The sequence below is a fragment of the Anomalospiza imberbis genome, chromosome 13, assembly GCF_031753505.1.
Source record: "Anomalospiza imberbis isolate Cuckoo-Finch-1a 21T00152 chromosome 13, ASM3175350v1, whole genome shotgun sequence".
In the NCBI taxonomy this organism is placed as follows: Eukaryota; Metazoa; Chordata; class Aves; order Passeriformes; family Viduidae; genus Anomalospiza; species Anomalospiza imberbis.
In genome coordinates, this window is record NC_089693.1 from 15,716,334 (window position 1) to 15,728,334 (window position 12,001).

The 12,001-nt window shown below is 40.4% G+C and overlaps 1 long non-coding RNA gene across 1 annotated transcript in view; it reads right to left on the reverse strand.

Moving 5' to 3' along the window:
- Positions 1-483: 483 nt before the first annotated feature.
- LOC137482046 (uncharacterized) overlaps positions 484-12,001 on the reverse strand; it is a 64,318-nt gene continuing 52,800 nt past the window's right edge. The window contains exon 3 of the long non-coding RNA XR_011003851.1: positions 484-599. This is a non-coding gene — a long non-coding RNA (uncharacterized lncRNA). The remainder of the gene's footprint in view (positions 600-12,001) is intronic.

Consider the following 12,001-nt stretch of genomic DNA (forward strand, 5'->3'; position numbering starts at 1 on the left):
CTGAAAAGTGGTCATCCTTTAAGTCTGAACCAAGAGCTAAATAGACAGTAATCCTACAGTTAATTCCTTATAAAAAGTGACCTTATAAATTCAGAAGTACCTCCCTAAAGTCGGGGCATCACAGGAGCAGATGCTGACACACATCCACACCCCCCTTGCCAGCGTTTGGGCAGGGCCAGAGCCCGGCTCCACAGGTGGCACCAGCTTGCACAGGCATCCAGAGAGCTGGGGGAGCAAGGATGAACTAAAGAGAGACAGATTTCTGAACAGAACTGAGGGAGCAGTGAGGACCTGGCTGAATCTTGACAAACACAAGGGACAAAACCAACGAGCAGCAGGTCGACAGAACAATTTCTTTGGTGTCATTCATTGCTGAAACTACACCAGAGAGTTTTGGAAATCTTTGGTGATTTGCTTTTCCAAACCACTTCAGACACAACAGTTAAAGTAGCAACAGGCTTTGACATGAATGGAATTGTCCACCAGTGTCACTGTTTTTCAGGGTGCTGGTTTCCAGATACTGGAGAAATAGTGACTTCTGTGTGGAAAATGACTGGAGCGATAAAAAAGGGAGGCAAAATGAGTAACCTTGTCAAACCCTGTTAGCAGATACAAATTCTTTCGTTAGTCATCAGGGTGAAAAGTAGCTGATAATATTTACAGTTTAAAAACCCTGTATATTTTTAAAAGGTATGAACACATGAATCACAGGTGGCTAAAATTTCATTTGCTACATTGCGCTTACACAAACATGTAATGAAGTACAAACAATTCACAAAGGCATTTGGCACTCTAAGTCTAAATCAGTTTACTAGCTATTGATTGCAATAGCTTGATCTCCCAGGTCATACTTCTCTTTTGTAATTGAAGCTTTAAGATCAGGTACAGGAGAGGCAAACACTCAAAATATAGTTACTTGGTTAAAACAAGACCATCCTGCAATTCCATGCAGAAAGTCTGATTCTACATTCAAAAGCAAATCTTGCTCATCTTGCTAAGGAAATCACACTGTGTGAAACATGCAATTGATATTGCTGTTGTTAAATAAAATTTGAAGTGTCAATAGCTGCAAAACCAGTATTTACTTTTCCCTCTTTGATGTTTTTTCAAAATTCTGTATTAAAATCCCAAAAGCCTAAGGGTGTTTGTTCTTATTCAAAATAGCTTCAGTCTCATCAATGCATTACCTTAATTCTTTGCATGCTCAATTTCCTTCCTAAAATATATCTACATTGTGTGCTTTTGAAATGGGTTTCCAAGCAGGTGTTTGCTTGGAAATGCAGTCCAAAGCAGAGAGCAGCAAGTGAGCCTTCCTAGAAACATCCTGCCTTACTGGGAACACTGGGCAGGCACAGCAGTGGGGTCCATGCTGGAAACCTGCAGGGTTGTCTTGGATGACTCTTCATCAGTGCTCAACACAAATAGAAGGTTTTATGATAGGTGCCATTACTCTGCTTCCCACTGACCATCTTCCTGTGGACCTCAGTAACCCATCCCTCATTTGTTTTATTAGAGTATAAATACTTAAGGAAAGGATTTGGAGGGGTCACTAAGAGGGTTGGGAACTTTCTGGACTACACATAACTATCTCCCATAGATAGAGTGGTAAAATATTTCCACTTTCCCCCAGGGCATGTAAACATGAAAACTGCACTGTGATTGCCCTGAAGTATCCAGCTCCTCTGGGAAGCCTGGGACAGGTTAAACATCTGCCTTCTCTATCTTGTAGAAAGTATCTCTAACTTCTCCAGCAGCATTAAACCATTTGACCTGCAAGCTAAGTTACAGATGCTCTGGATTGTCCAGGTTCGTCTCACCTACACATTAAGTATCTCCATTTTCTCACAGGAGCCTCTCTAAATAAGCAGCATGAGATCTAACCAAAACTTATTTCAAATATTGCGTATTTCCCTGCTTTTCTTAATCAATGGTAGAGTTTCTCTAGTTATTCAGGAAAGGTATGCTATAAAGGTTTAGGTTGCTTCTGTCATATTGACCTGGCTCAAGACAACTTAATTCCAGCACTATTAGCAGCAGTTAAACCTGTCAAACTCTTGAAAAGGCAACTAATTGAAAGTCACCGGAATTATTCATAGCATTTGCAAAAAAAAAAAAAAAGGTTGCACAATCTGTCCTTTCTCCAGCAAGCCATTTAAATAGCCATCAGACTACAGCACTAGAGTAAACAAAAATCATGTTCTAGAAGCACAGCCCACAAACATGAAGAGAGAATCCCATGAGAAGTGGAGGAATCATCTCAGGGAAGACAGATCAGTCCCTGAAAGGCAAAATGCAGTCACATTTATTCAAAGACGACTTTGATCTTTTCAGCTGAAGGTTTATGAAGCTTTAATTTTTTTCCTGAATATCAAAGTGTTTTCATTACAGCCTCATTCCTTGAACAGGGAGACTGAGAACTTCAGCTTACAAAGACCTGTGGGTACTAGAATTTCAAACCATCCACTTGCACTCAAGTCAGTCCCTGGCAAATTCCAGAAGTTCTGAATGCTCAATTTATCCTCAGCCTTATTTATTGTAGGTAGCTCTTCTCAGCAAGTGTACTACATATCCGTACTGAAAATATTAAATTAAAGATGAATATTTATTAAGTGAATTAATAATCCAGAAGTTTTCCTAAGTAACCATGGAGGGGGGGAGGAAATTAAAAGCATGCTTAAAACTATGGCAGCAGTACTACATGAAATACAGAGAGAGGCACAATTATATGTGAGGAAACTGCTCTCAATGGAAAAGAGGAGCCAGCTCCATTTCCTTCACACTTTCACTGCTCACAAGCATCTGCCTCTTCAATGGCTGCTGCAGCCACCTCGGCAGGAAGCAGAAATCCTTACCTCACTGGAAAACATCTCAATTCAATCTTGAGTCCAGTTTTGTATCTGTAACTGGGCCTGTGTGTCTTGCTTTATTTGTTGCTAGAGGACACATTTGCGATCTTTCTTGAAGACAAAGGGAGTTGCAGGTGAATGTCAATTGGAAGAGACCAGCTGACTGGTAACTTAAAAAGTTGTGCTTACCCATGCAAGGGATTTGCATGACTTTTCAGAGAAAAAGCACAGACAGCCCTCAAAACTGAAATCCAGCAAAAAGGAAGAGAATTTCTTCCTGTGGAAATGCTGGCCTGCAGTACAGCAGGAAGATGGACCCTGTACAGAACCAATGTACTGAGGCAAGTGTAGCACAAATTTGTACAGAACCAGAAATCCTCAGCTGCAATCAACTGGAATAACTCTGTTGTAGAAAACAAGGTATTTCCATAGTTTCTTCCAGAAAACTCCTAAACCAAAACTGACTAACTTCAGAGAGGGCAGTTTGTAGTAAGGAAGAGCCAGTGTTGTGGTGCTGCCCAGCTCTAGCACCAGCACCAAGTCTCTTCTTCTGAAAGGCAGATAAACTGCACACAGCACCACCAGAATGGACCCTGCTCCAGGAATAGTCAAAGTCATAAAACACCAAGAACTTATGGGCCTTGGAACCACAGCATGTTAGCAAGGGCCACCGCAAATAACTGGATGCCAGCTGCGACTGAAGACACATCTTTTTTCTAACTTGTTTCAACTCTGGGGAATCATGGATGGTAGCTGAGAAACATAGAATAGAAAACAAACAAATGAAAAGCAGGAACAAAGAGATCAGTGAAAAACAAAAGTAGGGGGTAATGAATCAGAAAAAGGCATGACACCTAAGTGTTATGCATAGCATCTAATGCTGACCTGGTGAAGAATCTAAAGAGAGAAGATTAAAAAAAAGTCATAAATCAAACATGTACTAGCTAGGCAAAAACCTCCTTCAAATTACAGTGGAATTAGAGGAGAAAATAGAGGACAAAGTAAAGTTTTTAATGGAAAAATGTTTATGCAGATAAATTATTCCAACAAAATTATTCCAACAAAATTATTCCAACAGCGAGTTTCCATCAGTTCCACCCATCCCATCTCTCTGCCATGTTCCATCACATCATCCTGGGATCCAAATACTGACTTGCACAGATCTGTCATGGATGTAATGCAGATGCACACTGCAAGAATACGTTATAATCTAGTGACAGTTTTGAGAGACATTATTCCTGCAAGTCACTGCTGGGAAATGAGCTGGAAACACACACACTTTCTCATCAGTAAGTTTCCAAGAAAGGAACCCTTCAAATACTTACTTTCCTAATTAATCTAAATCTCAGTCATAGCAAGATTGTTGCTTAGTGCCTCTTTTGCACCCTTGGTTTCAGTTTTCTTTGGGTGTCTAAGTAGGAAGCAGAATGTGCAGAGACACAGAGATAATTTACTGAATTCTCAAGGACAGATAATTCTCCTAGATTAAACAACATTTACTCTCTGTCAGAAGCTTCAAAATTGCCAAAGCATGAGGAGAATAAAGTGCTGCTTAGACCTTTCTGTGCATGACAGGATAAAACGCAAGACTTCTATGCCTAAAGGAATCCAGATAACGAAATAATCTTTAATCTTTGTCCCTTCAAGGCACTCTCAACACCTGTTATCCTTGATACTGTCACAGGCAAAAAAAAAAAAAGTGTGTGGATTCATCTCAAGGCTGGTAATTATTTCAGCTAATTGCTCATTTGGATGTGGGGCAATTACCAACACTCCTTCAGGTACAGCAGTAGCCACTTTTATTCCGGCTGATACTTCACAAAGCAGGAGAGTTGATGTTCCCTCATCTCTGTTCTTACAGGAAGATGAACTCCCATGCTACTTAAAATTACTGCAGTGAAATAGCCTGGCCAACTGGTTAAACCCAAATCTTCAGCAATTCATTTTACAGTCAAACACCACTGAACTCATTCAATATTATTACACACAGCAGCAGTTCAGTATCTTTCTTGAGTAGTGTGTTTATCTGGCACTGCATTTCCAACCACCCTTCTAGTTCCTATAAACAGGAACTAGACCTCTAACAAATGTATTTAAATTTGACTTTGTTTTTCCGAAATCAATAGTGGTTGCAAATCACAAATACTCATGATGAACTGAAAGCAAACACAGTTTGGAATCAGGGATTTTGGTGCAGCTCTGCAAAGGCATAAAATGGGGGAAGTTCAGTTTTAAAAGCACAACGATGCCAAGACAGTGCCCTTCCTTTGTATTTTCAAAACAATTTCAGACAAAAAATCCTTTCCAGGCTCTTCTTGGGGCTAAACCCAATCCGAGTTGTTTTCTTGGTCTGCTGGAGAGCTCAGACTGCTTCTCCTGTACTATGCCTTCAGTAAGTATTCTACCTCCATCTGCCCAGAAAAGAATCAAGCAAAAGCTTCTCAGCCTTCAGCCAGGGTGAAAGTATCCAGCTGTGTTTTGGTGTGGAGACTGCTCATTCCTCTCAGCTACTAATTTCTAATTCACAGCAGTTCAGGGCTGTGGAGACTCCAACACTACAGATATTCAAAACTGGGCTCAACGCAGACATGAGCAACCCTCTCCAGCTCTGAAATCAGCCCTGTTTCCAAAGATTCCTCTCAAATTGAATTATTGTGTGGTTTTTTGTGTTTATTGGAGGAATTGGTATCACTGGAGGGCACCTACCCTTTTGCAAGTCACAGGTATAAATAAGCCAGTTGGTTGAAGGTCGCTTTTCCAGAGTGTGACTGCTGTGGGCAAGAGGGAGTGGGCAGGAATACCCAGAGCTGGGCAGGGAAACCACTCACCAAGCAGCTGGGACTGAGTCAGAACACAGCTACCACTCAGTGAAGGAAAGGCACCAGCAATACTGGTTCTGCTCAGCTTGAATTCCCATTCATGTGTCTGTACAAACAGCAGCACAGGTCCTTCAGCACCGCTTTTCTCCACAGTAGGCCAAACCTTTTAAAATTTATGTCTCATAAAGAGAAATAAAGGAACAGCATATTCCTCATTTCTGAGAGAAATCTCCTTAAGGATTCCTTTAAAATAATAATAAAACCAATTTTTTACTAGGAAGAAACCATATTTTTTTATTTGTTTAGCTGTCTTTAGTTTTCTAAATGTTAAATTACATAAAAATACAGTACCATATAAACCAGTCATTTTAGTGCACAATATAGCACATTGCTTTGATTTTTCTTTTTAGTACTCACCACTCAGAGACTGCTTCAGGTTCTTAAATAATTGGGAAGACAATTGTAGCCCCTCAGATTCCAGTGGTCATTAGCAGCTAAAGATCCTAAAGAGCTGCACTGCTCCAAGCAGCAGAGTGGTTTTATACTCTTAAAGAGGCAATTAATACCTCTGTATTGTTTTGTTCTCATCAGCTGGAGAACGGTCTGTGCTTTAGCAGAGGGCATTATTTATGGTCTAGTTTGCTACCGAGTGGGATTCTCTGCTGACCGATTGATGTCTTCTGACATGTCTGACACAGGAGGGACACAATATTGGAAAGAGAAAAGTAGCAAATAGTCCATCCTTTGAGAGTCACCAATCAGCAGCACAATCCCTCATCATTAGCATCAGTGCCACATTCTCTACAGCATCTAGTTTTGCCTGGAAGATAAATGTACAAGGATTGAATTTTTTTTTTATACTATATTTAGGCAATTAATATTATATCACCACATGTGTCTCTTCAGGACATGATCTAAAAAATGAACTCTGCTCTCTCCATACTTCCAGCACACATTTTGATAACATCACAGGAATTTCTCTTTTTTCTGTTTACTGTCTACAGTAAAGATTCACTGCCATTTGGTCCTCTGGCTATTCTTCCCATAATACTGAGCACAGTAATAGATAATACTGTAATGGTTCTGATATTCTAATTGTTCTTTGTCTGTTAGCTGATCAAACTGGTGAATTGTGGCTGCTGCCACCTGTGTCTGACCCTTTTCCGTAGGAAATTCTCTCCAACCAACTAGTGCCTAGAGTGTTCCTAGGGAGCCTCAATCTTGTCCCTTAATTATTATCCTTATTCTGGTCCACTTTCTGCTCCTCCACCCCTGAAGAGGTACCTTGAGCTGCACAAAGGGAAGCCCTATTTCTTCTTTCCTTGGCAGGAGACCTGCTTTCTCCTTTCTGATCTCACACATACAGATATCACAGGCTCCCAGTTCCAGTGCCTTCCTTCCTGCTCCTTGCCTTCTGTTTCTATAAGCCAGCTGGAAGGATTTTCTGGGATCCTATCTCCCAGTAGAATGCCTGTATCTTCTCTGTATCTCACCTCAGAAATTGTCCCTTTTGTCTTCTTCAGCTATCAAAGATTTGGTTGGCATCCTCAAGATTCTTCAACCTGGTCTGTCTTTGGATATTACCTTACTCCTGTGTGGTCAGTGTGTTAATCAGATACACTAACCAAGACAGCCCAGGAACACAGAGACTGCAAGCAAATGCTGCAACTTCTTTGCTCACCCAGCCAAGTCATAACCAAGCACTCCTGGTTCCACAGGAAGAGTTTGAACAACAGATGTCCCACATGCCTGCTCCCTAGATCTGAAATAGACTCACAGATACATTGTGATTGTGTAAATATTTCAGAACTGTTTGTACCAACAATCACAGTAAGATGATTTAAGCAGATATTTCATGGGGCTTATTTTACTTGAACTGTCACACTTTTGTAATTGAAACTTCCAGCTGGCTGAACTCAGGTACCTTTTTTTTTCCATACAGCAATATGGTCTTTCTCTCCCTGGATAGATCTCTTTCCCTCACTATCTTTCACTTAAACCTTTCCTTCTTTTCCTGACCAGCATATAAGCAAAAATCTAGAACTACTGGATTAACAGTGAGATGGTCTATATTACTTTGCTGCCTTCTATGGAAATATTAAATATGGAGATGAATCTAAGATCATAATTACATAGCAGCAACAGTAAAAGAGGCAGTGCTTGAACTGACTGCATTAATTAGACTTGGCAAATAATATTATCTAATTTGCTAATATTTTGAAACCAAAGTTTTCTGTTAGCCACTGCCAAACTCATAACCCAGAGGAAAACTGCCCATTTAAAAACATCTGCGTTGTACACCTTTGTAAATGAGAATACAGAAAACCTCATGCCCTGTAACTTGCTAATATGATACCCTGGCATTACAGAGTGAAAATACTTTGACAGCTTTAATGTGTCCTTTTCCAGTGTAATGACTTGGTGCTTAAAAATGAATGTTTTTCTACAACATGATCCCTCAGCTCCTAGCAGAAGATTTCAGCTCATTTTATAACACATGATGAAGCATCTTCCTTATTATAATGTGACAATGGCACTACTGAGCACAACAATTTGAGCCTGAATGTGCCACTGCAAGACAGAAAAAATCTGAAGAGGCAATTCCACCTAGAACTATGCAGCAAATGCATAAGAAAGAGGAAGAAGAATGATTAAAGATGCATTAGCACAGTCAGACAAACACGGCCCTCGACAAAAGAACGCTTGGTCCTCTGGTAAAAGGGGAGCAGCAGAGATTATCTGAGTGAGACACAGCCAAAGAATCTGATCAAGTCTTACAAAGTCTCACGTTTTGAAGTACTTGAGATGAAAATGTGTCTGCTCAGACAAAGTAAATTCTAAACAATCTCACTATAAAATATATCACTTCTGAAAAGCTTTTTAAGTCTAGAAAAAGACCTCTTTTCCTAATTACCCAGCCCAAGTATTAAATTTAGCTTGTGGAATAGCCAAAAATACGTTACACATGACCTCGATACTTTAATTTCAAATAAATTAACATACAACAAATGGGTTTAACGTCTCATGCCAGCTCATAACTCATCACTTCTGCAACTTGTGTGTTTGGTCTCAGCTCCGGATCAGGAGAAATCCAACCACAAACACCAGCAGTTAGTGAGATTTTGAATCAATCCAGGTCAGACCTGTAATAATTAGTGTGCCCTCAGAGAGAAGCAGCTGCTTGGATATTTTCTTTTGGTATGGACTGACCTTGGCTTACAAAGTACCTTTAGAGAGACTGCCCCAAGGAAATATAAGTAAAGCCATATCTGTATTTGACATTTTAAACCCCCTTTTTAATCTCAGTTCTCCCACACACTATTTTCAAAAAATAAACACCACATTGAATCTCCTCTGCTAAGCAGACTAAGTCATCTTCTGTTTTGCTAAACTGCAGGAGGACCCACATGTGGCCTCAAGAAATGACTGGTCCCTCAACCTCTACCTGTGTGATGGAGCATTACAACCACCTGACACCGGTTTCTAACATATTTGGTAGCAGCCTTCATTTGAGTCTCTGGATTTCCAGGAAGGAATACATTACCGATTGCTGAACCAGTTAACCAGTTCTTCACAGTCTCAAAATGAAATTAAGACATTCAAGATTCAGACTGGGGAAAGATACCTGCTTTAAAACATAATCTGATGAGTCTCTATAAAGATCTAAATACATTTTTTTAGAAAAACTCACATTTTACATATGATTTGAGGTTTGCAATTGCCACATTAATTAATATCACTTGCTTTTGCACAGTGCATGGACCCTTCAGAACAGTATAAACTACTTGTATACACAAGGACGGAATCATTCTATTTTAAACAGAAGGCAGTATTCTTTCAGCTTTTGTAAATCTCAAAATCTTCTTGCCCCTTCAGTAAATCAGCACTGTGCACGAAGCTGTTCTGCGTGCCCCCCTCGGTACAGAGCAGCAGATCTGTGCAGATTGCCAGCCTCAGTTATTAGTAAGTCCTGCATCATTTACTTGTGTTTCCTGCAGAATTAGCTTGTGAAGAGCGTGGGAGATTTCAGGAGTGATGGACCACCACAGCTCCCCTGGTTCTGCTGCAGTGGATAAATGCCCAGCACCCTGGCATGTCTCACAGGGATGCATAACCAAACTGATCAGGATCTTCCTGAGGGAACTCTTCATTAAATCCTAGCCATTTATAACACTAACTCATTACAAGAAATAATTACCATAGCAACCAGTGCACACCATGCATTCGCTGGCACTAACAGTGAGTCTTCTGGGTGGAAGAAGTAGGAGGGAAATGAGTCAAAACAAAAACTTCTGCAGAGGCTTGGCATAGTCAGGCACAACTAGATTATGTTTCTCTGTATTTTATTTATCAAAATACCATATCCTATATTAAGGATAGTGTTTCAAATAAGCAGCAAACATTTTTGAATTTAGAAATACAACATAGTATGTCAACATTTCACACAGCATTGTACCAAAGCCCTTTGGTGCTTTTATATACAATAGCACTTTACATACTCTAGTTCTTCCGATCTCCCTTAGAATGCCGAGGCAAGCTGGACTGCAGCTGAAGATGTGAGGAACCTGGGGTTGTCTGGTTTTTTCCTTTTCCTCTCTGTATCAGAAGGCCAATGCAATTCCCATTTAAACCCAGACACTCAAAAGACATTTAGTTGTGTTTTGCCCCAGTTCCTCAGAGGACCCAGTCACAGAAAACAGAACACAATTTCCCACCCATAAAAATGGAAGTGGCACTGCCCTAACTGCTTTATTGCAACCATACTCTAGACTCTGACATCCTTAGATTCTCAAAGTAGTGGAACCACACAACAGGTGACAAAGACAGATGCAGAACCAGGGCCAAGAATGTCTTACAAAAGACAGACCAGGGGAGTTCAGATCTTCCCCAGCATGAAAAACAGAGAAAGAGATGCACTGGGGACAGCTCAGTTGCCTTAAACTACCTGAGTCAGCATCATCAGAGAAGCCTTTATGCTCCTACAGAACTCACCAAGAGCTTTTTTCATTATCTCCTAAAGACAAAATCTATTTCCACTGGTCAGGATTTCAACGACTGCAAGACCAGCTGTGCAAGGCCAAACTCTAATACCTTGTGAGACACCTAATGTGTCCAGAGAGACCGAGACAGCTTTAGCTAACCAGTTACGGTTCCATCTGTTGTTTTTAATGCCTAGCTATCACAGAACAGGGAACAAGACCTGGGACTTGTGAGGATGGTGTTTGTCATCTGCACAGAGGAGTGGAGCTTCTCAGCTGAAGGTTGTCCAACCAGTTCAAACACATTCTTACTCTTTGCAGTTGTGAGGCTTAGAAAAATAACTCTGGAGTTTCTGGCCTCAGAAGGCTGGAAAAGTGTGTTTCATTGGGAAGTTTTACAATATCAATTATAGATTCCAAAGGGCAATAAGGCAAAAGGTTCTGTCCCCTTCTGAGCTCCTCCCATTTGTTAAGCTTTCCCTTCCTTTCTACAGGAAAAAAAAATCACCATTATTTTACTTTACAGGATTAAAAAAAGCAAGAAAGTGAAACCCTGGGGGCTGGGAGACTTGGACTTTAAAGGACTCTGTAATGAACTGTTTCATGGTAGTTAATCACTTTAATCGTGCTTCCTTTCCTCAATAAAAGTTTCCCTGTCTGTACTCTCCAAGTGATCTCCAATCCTTCTCTAATACAATGCCCGGAGGGTTAGAGCATGATCCAGCTCTGGAACATTGGCCTGAGCAAAGGGCAAAAATCCCTTATTCTTCTGGCTGATTATTTTCTGAATTCATTCCAGAATTACCACATTTAAACTCCAGTGCCATGCAGAACATGCTCATATTATCAATTACAACAGGCTCTTATTGTATTGCTTTTCAGTCATTAGCTTTCCATTTTATATCCGGGTTTATACTTACATTTCACAAATTATTTTTAAAAAACTTCGAATGAAAACTGGATTTCTTTCATGACTGTATCTCTTCTTAGTTTGGAAAAATAAGCTCAGGATTAAAAAAAAAAGAGAAATAAGGATTTGAGACCCACTGCAACGGTTTGGGGAAATGGGAGAAAGAAAGGAGAAGATGCCTTATGAGTTTTGGTCTTCTGTCTTGTTGTCAAAGGAGATGAGAGTCCCAGTAAACTGCTGTGTGCACCTACACAAACCTGATCATCAGTGCTTTTCTGCAATGGGAACAAAGGATTCCTGTTAGTAGTGGGGGCTCATTGAGCTCTTCTGGCATCTGCCTGACTCCCCTTCTGCAGTCCTTGGTTTGTACACAGTATAAAGCACAAGCTTTCAGGCATTCCTCAGTATTAACAAATTATTAACACTGTGTCTGTTTAAGTCAATGGT